We start from the raw sequence: 5,330 nt of genomic DNA on the forward strand, positions 1-5,330 counted from the left end.
AGAAGATGGAGGGACTTCTAGGCTAAAAGAACATAGCTATCCTCATAGTTTGCCATTCAATAAAATGATTAAAGTCCCAGCAACTTCTAAGGCCTAAAGAACAGGTTTAACAATCTCCTTTGGGGAAAATATGGAATATTTCCATAATAGATTATTCTTCAGATAAGAAAATGACATGATATTTTCAGGCAAATGGATGTAACCAGCAAAAATCATCCTGGCTGAAGTAACTAAAGTGCAGAAAGACAAATATAGTATGTATTAATTTATCACGAAGTCTCCTAATAGTGGATGACAAAGTTCCAATAAGCTATCTAAGGTTACCAAAACAGTTGTCCACTATTTCAATTGGGTGACAGTTAATTGATTTGTAGGGCCAGGCCATCCTATCAAAATTTTCAAGCAACTCACTCTGTTGTTATTAAAATATGGTGTTCTCTGCCCTCTAATGATAGAACAGTACCTTGTTCTTGAATGCACAGAGATGCTTCCTCCAGCATCAAATGGAATTGCATGAAGAGACCCATAGTCCAATATGATGCAGAGAGAGACCTTAAATCACCCAGCTCTAAATGGGATTTCAGTATGAAATTCTCCCTCCCCACAGAGCTCTGAGAAGCCTGCTGGAGAGAAAGCAGGAAGACCATCATAACTAGAGGAAATTGAAGACACATGGAGAAAAATGCCATAAATTCAGGGCACAGAGGAAGTTGATGCAGCCAGCCTTGATGAGACATGATTAGATAGGTTCAGATATGAGAGGAAGGAGGACCTCCCCTATCAGGGAAGGGCATAGGGTAGAAGAAGGAGAATGGGTGGGACTGGAAGGAGAAGAGAAAGGGAGCAGCAGAGAGGATAGACAGTGAAAAAGTCATAATAAATAAATACATAAGAAAAACTGTGATCAAGGTGATTAAGTATAGATGAAGTATAGAGCTCTTCAGGACTGATGGCTTTGTCTTGGATGTGGTGCCAGAGTGTAACAAGGATGAACTGAGTTTTATTTAAGGAAATTGGCACTGAGACTCTAATCATGTTCCAATGAGGATATGAAAAATGCAGTCTTGAATTGATGAATTTTAAAGAAAAGTATTTCAGTGTGACACATAGGTAGGAATTTTAACCTGGGAGCAATGGAAAAGGAGTGTAATGAATATTATATGAAATTTCACATAAGCAATAAAAATAATTTGTTGAAACCTTTTACAATGACTTATAACATGAAGAAAAGATTCTGCTAAAGTAGGGCAGAGTTTGACTTTGTAAGGCATTCTTTCCAGGAGCTCATTATGTAGGAGAGAATCCTAGCCATGAACTAGTGGTTACTGAGCTATGTCAGACCCCAAAAGTTCAGGTGGAATCTCTAAATAGTCCTGACACTAACACTATTTTAGAGAGTTTGTCTAGAGAATGTAAGCAGGAAACATAGCTTCTCTTGTGTCCTAGGCTTATAACACAGACCCATTTCTCTGTCCTGGGGGACCAGTTTTAAGTATAAATCCAAGGACCAGGAAGTTTCCTCACTGAACACTGTGAATCACAGTGCCGATCAAGCTGCCAATCACAGCTGCCGATCAAGCCAGGTCAGCCAAGGCATCCCTGCTCACAGAGCCTTTGCAAGACTAGTGTGGAAGAGCAACAGCTGTGAAATAGTTTATTTACAATCAGATCTCCATTTACACTCACCAACTTTCTCTGATTCAGCCAAACCAGTCCTAGGAAATGTCTGGTTTCCTTCTCTTTTACCTGCTCTTAAAGTATCAATATCCCAAGGAACCCTAGACACTGCCAGCCTATTATATCAATAAGAATGTGAAGGTACATTCAGTGAGGATGTGAGTATCAGTTCAAACTCATAACCAAGGAAATTTCAGATCCAAGACCACATTTTGAGACCACCTTTTCTGCCGGTTACTTTCACCTTAATCCCACAACACATTGAAGCTTCTCTATCTAGGAAGTTGTACAATTAAATAAATATTAAAATTTCATTTCCTATCTGACATTTTCACAGAGGTGAACAGGAGTAAAGGTGTGGGACCAGGATAAAGAGATGAGATAAATGCTAATTGGGTTTCACAAGAAAAAGTCATGTGTGCACAGGATAAGAGATTCTGGACATTGAGGAAAGTTTGTTTACTCATCTTCATGGAAACCTCAAGATTCTCTCACTGATTGGCTGAGAAGGAAAATGATGCCATGAAACAGGTAAAAGCTAGTAAGATTTTCAGGAGCCAGTTACTAAAATTGCCAAGTTCACAGCCTGCTTGAGAGAAAGGCTGAACAGCTATACATGCACCAGATATGACAGTTCCTGTGTCCAAGACACTTAGTTCAGGAAAAGTGTCACATTTTCATTCAAGCCATCATTTAAAAGGTCATGTGTCCTTGACAAGTGACTTTCTTATTATGAGAGATTCCATTATTATTTGTTAAATGAACAAATATGAGCTCAGTCAGGAAAATGGTCCCTGACTAAGACAAATATTTGAACAAAAAACATTTATTCAGAAACTTGCTTGTATTGTTACTGAGATCATTCAAGATGCCATGTCAGAAAGCAGTCATCTTGTCGTAGTCTTTCAGAAGAACTGAGAGCTTTTCAACTGAACCACAAAGAAAAAGAAAAAAAAAAAAAAACATGATAATCTCATGCTGAAATAGCATTTGACAAATCCAACATCCATTTATGTATAAGTATTGGAGAGATGAGGGATTCAAGTCAAATATCTAAATATAGTAAAGGCAATATACAGCAAGCCTATAGCCAACATCAAACTAAAAGGAGAGAAACTGAAAGCAATCCCACTTAAATCAAGTACAAGGCAAGGCTGTTCTCTCTCTTCAACATGGTTCTGGAAGTCCTTTCTAGAGCAAAAAAACAATAGCTGATAAGCACTTTCAGCAAAATGGCTGGATACAAAATTAACTTGAAAAAATCACTAGCCCTCCTGCATACAAATGATAAATGTGCTGAGAAAGAAATTAGGGAAAAGAAGGAATTATATTATGTAACAAGGCCACACCTCCTAACACTTCCCAGACATTTCTTCACTGGGGACTCCAAAAGTAAATAGATGGGATTCAAGGGGACTTTGCAATTCAAGTCACCAGAAAGTAGAAGAAGATTGAGGGACTTCTAGGCTAAACACAAATTGTTATGCTTAAAGTTTGTCATTCAATACAATGATTAAAGTCCCAGTAACTTCCAAAACCTAAATAACAGGAGTGGCAATCTCCTGTGAAAACGTTGAATATTTCCATAACGGAATTTTATTCAGCTCAGAAAATGACATCATAATATTTCCAGGCAAATGGATGGAACCAGGAAAAATCATCCTGAGTAAAGTAACGAAACGCAGAACGACAAATATGGTATATATTCACTTGTTAGGAGGTCTCCTAATAGTGTGGAATTAAGTTCAATAGGCCATCTATTGGGACCAAACTAGTCTTCTACTAGGGGGATTGGATGGCAGCCAATTGAGTTGTTAGGCCAGGGTATACATAGAAATTGTCAAGCAACCCAGACTGTTCTTATTTAAAATATGTTGCTCTCTGCCCGCAACTGATAGTTCAGTGCCATGTTCTTGGATCCACAAAGATGCATCCTTCTGAATCAAATGCAATTATGTACAGAGACCCACAGTCCAATATTTTGCACAGAGAGACTTTAAGATAATCAGCTCTAAATGGGATTTCCCTTTGAAATTCTTCGTCCCCTCAGATCTCTGGGAAGCCTACAGAAGGCAGGAAGAGTGTCATAAGTAGAGGGAATTGAAGACACAAGGATAACAATGCTCTGAGAATCAGACTGCAGAGGAAGATGTTGCAGCCAGAATTGATGAAGGGAGAATAGGCTCTCTTTTATCAGGGGAGTAGAAAAAAGCCATAGGGTAGGAGAAGGAGGGTGGGTGTGACTGGAAATAGAAGAGGGAGTACGGATACAACTGAACAGTTCATAATAAATACATACATAAGAAAATCTGACCTTCCCTATGGTGAGTGCTCTCTGTCACAAACAACTCCACATTTGGCTAAAGCTGAGGATCTGGCTTGCTTCCATGTATGTGGACCTATCTGCATTGCCCACGTGGCACGCTGTGGTTGGCTACTCAGAGGCTATTTAAGCTGTGGGCTGGCTTTCCCCAGGGTCCAATAATTGTTCAAGGTTCCTGAATAAATTGCATTGAAAAAAAATCTGTGAACAAGGTGATAAAGTATAGAGCTCTTCAGGACTGATGGCTTCTTCTTGTGGGTGGTGTCAGGGTGCAAAAATTATGAACTCAGTTTTCTTTTCTTTTTCTTTTTTTTTTTTTTTGACTTTCCAGAATTTTTAATAGTTAAATGCAGAGGAGTGGTTCATTTTGGCTCCTTCACTGCAAAACCAGGGTGTAGGGACTGTTTCAGGTTCTCTGCCTTCTCCTTGTCTGTGATGACCAGGGTGTAAAGGTACCTGCTGCAGCGAACCTTGAAGTTCACATTATCCCTGTTCTTCTTGATCTTCACAGATTTGGCATCCTTCTGCCGGGCTATGCACAGAAAGTCCTTTATTTACTCAATTTTCCGAGGCATGGTGATGGGTGCTCGGCGCTGGCAACCGCACAGTGGTAAGAACTGAAGAGAACAGAAAAAGCGAACTCAGTTTTCTTGAAGGGACTTGGCACTGAGACTCTGATCATGTTCCAATGAATATATGAACAACACTTAATTCAACTGTTGTATTAAAAAAAAGAAAAAAAACTTAGAGTGATATACAAGTAGGAATTTGAACCTGGGAGCAATGAAAAAAGGAGTGTAATATATGTAATTTGAAATTCCACATAATCAATAAAATAACATGTTGAAAACTTTTACAATGATTTTAATATGGAGAAAAGATTCCACCGAAGGAGGGCAGAGTTTGACTTTGCAAGGAATTCTTTCCAGAAGCTCATTGTGTAGCAGAGAATCGTTGCCATGTACTACTGGTTACCCAACTATGTCAGAAGCCTTTTGGTCAGGTATCTCCTCTGAAAAAGCAGTCCTGGCACTAACCCTACATTTAGAGGGTTTGACTGGAGGACCACATCAGGTAACACTGCTCCTCTTGCATCCAAGGCATATAACACTGACATATTTCTTCGTCCTGATTGCCCAGTTTTAACTGTAAAACCCAGGACCAGGAAATTTGCTGAGTAGATACAGCTGCCCATCCAGGCCGTTCAGCCAAGGCATCCATGCTCATAGGGTTGGCAACCCTAGTGTGGAACAGCACCATCTGTCACGTTCTTTACTGCTCCTCAGTTCTCCTTTTAAGCTCATAAAACATTCTCTATTTCAAATAACCA

At 39.4% G+C, this 5,330-nt stretch overlaps 1 pseudogene; it reads right to left on the reverse strand.

Moving 5' to 3' along the window:
* Positions 1-4,362: 4,362 nt before the first annotated feature.
* LOC110542451 (large ribosomal subunit protein eL38-like) lies at positions 4,363-4,575 on the reverse strand (annotated as a pseudogene).
* Between the last annotated feature and the right edge of the window lie 755 nt (positions 4,576-5,330).

The sequence above is a fragment of the Meriones unguiculatus genome (assembly GCF_030254825.1).
Source record: "Meriones unguiculatus strain TT.TT164.6M chromosome Y unlocalized genomic scaffold, Bangor_MerUng_6.1 ChrY_unordered_Scaffold_32, whole genome shotgun sequence".
Classification (NCBI taxonomy): domain Eukaryota; kingdom Metazoa; phylum Chordata; class Mammalia; order Rodentia; family Muridae; genus Meriones; species Meriones unguiculatus.